Genomic DNA, 2067 nt, shown 5'->3' on the forward strand with positions numbered 1-2067 from the left:
TTTGAAAATGAATCGAGATTGTGGAGATTATGGGTAGTGATAATGGGTAAACTCACTTGTAGCTGGACATCTTATAAATTGAAAATTGAATCACTTGTGTCCATAAGGTAGTTAAATTGTTTACATTGGCTTTCCCCAACCAAAATGTTCTTATGCTTCTGTGCTTGGAAAAGGTAATCAATTTCAATTTATCTAAGCAATTACTCTCTTCCTTAATCCTTTAATTATTTGACCTGGAACTCTACCATTAATTAAAAATAATGTATATACATTGACATTTGGCAAGCAATGGATCAATGCTACTGTGAGATGCATGTATCATAGTTAGCCTGTTTCCATTCATAAGTGGTTCAGTCATTTTGACTAAAAAGCTTTACTTAATGAATGACTTAGTAGTCATAATGATAAATTAGTACGTGCTTGTTTTAATTGTCTTGATAGTCAAAGGCTAGAGAGGTGAAATACATGAAGGAAGGTGAAAAGCAATAAACAATAGGGAATGGTGGAGACTGTGGCCAACCAAAGAACAAATAACCTGCATGAAGTACCATTGACTGTTTGCGTATTGAGGATTGTCACTGTACAAGAATGTGGGCAAATTGTTGCCAGATTTTTCTCTTTTAAGAGACGCTAATAATAAGGGAGTTTTCTTTAAATCTAAAATCTCTCCTCTCCTTCTCTTTCTTCTTCTCCTTTTCCTTCTCCTTCTCCTTCTCTTCTCCTTCCTCTTCCTCTTCTTTTGAATATAACCTCTAGGTTCTGTTGTCTTCATAATATAACAAAATATGAAGCTTAGAACTGAATTACTTGACCCTTGCCCTTCTGTCTCCTGCCAGTTCAGAATGTTTGCATCTCTTTACAGCCAGCGTTCTCTTAGATCTGCACTTGTGGCTCAATACATTCAAGCCTCAGCACAATCTTATCTTCGTTTTAGCCTGTTTCTGGAAAATTGGCTTAGTTTGCCCACTGTAGCCACTCTGTTTCCTGTCAAAATGCCTCTTTCCCTGGGTATAAAGAGAATCTTTGCCTTTTTGTACTGTGTCACTTTGTGGGGTTGGTGCTTGCCACACTTGTTGCAAAAAGTTTTGTGGGTTTTAGGAACATTCACCATGTTTGCAAGAACGCTATCATCGTGGGTAAAAAAGATCTCTTTTTGCAAGAAAGGTGGTGGGCAAAAGAAAACACATCTCTAAACCATGTCCGAACCCTAGGGTTCTAACTGACCATCTCTCTTTTTGATAAATGAGGGCAATATCCAAATATTTTCTTATTCAATTAGTGTATATTTTTAGTCTTAAAACACATAAGACGTCGTTGTGAGTACATTGTGTGAGGTTACACTCTTGTCTGTGAGTGAGCAAGGGTTATTTCAAAAACCACCCTTGGCTGGAGACTAGTTTTGTCGTAACCACATGAGGGCAGAGACTTCTATATAATCATGCAGTGCTTGTTTGCCAGAAGAGGAGATAAAGATTGTCATCCTAGTCACTATCAGTGGTAGAAAGACTTGACCCTACATATTTTTTAGCAAAGTATCTTCTGGGGTTTTCAAATACTCGTTCTTAAGTGTACTCTAAATACAGTGTACCTATATTGGCAAAAGGGGCTCTCTGTATATGTAAATTTTAAATCTTTTAAGAGAATTTTGGTATTTTTACCTCTTTTTCATGACATATATAGGTTTGCACATAAAATAATTTATTTTACTGCTTATTTATTTATACATATATATATTTTTTTATTTTAGGGAGAGAGAGTGGCAGAGAGAGAGAGAGAGAGAGAGAGAGAGAGAGAATCTTAAGCAGGCTCTATGCTCAGCATGGAGCCTGACACGGGGCTCAATCCCACTTGACCCAAAATCAACAATCGAACACTCAACACACTGAGTCACCCAAACACCCAGCAAATAAAAACATTTTAGAGAATATTAAAATTGTGGCCCCCAAGAAGATTTGCCAGTTTATTTTGTGGCTTCCAAGGGGAGAAGACTTGCAGTAGAAGAATTAATTAGCTTGTATGGTGGACTGAATAGTCCGTAATGTGACTTCTAAGCCCTGATCCAATAGA

At 37.1% G+C, this 2067-nt stretch overlaps 1 pseudogene; it reads right to left on the reverse strand.

Moving 5' to 3' along the window:
- Nucleotides 1–792: 792 nt before the first annotated feature.
- LOC131506165 (large ribosomal subunit protein eL42-like) lies at nucleotides 793–1111 on the reverse strand (annotated as a pseudogene).
- Nucleotides 1112–2067: the final 956 nt, after the last annotated feature.

Source organism: Neofelis nebulosa, chromosome 3 (genome assembly GCF_028018385.1).
Source record: "Neofelis nebulosa isolate mNeoNeb1 chromosome 3, mNeoNeb1.pri, whole genome shotgun sequence".
Taxonomy (NCBI): Eukaryota; Metazoa; Chordata; class Mammalia; order Carnivora; family Felidae; genus Neofelis; species Neofelis nebulosa.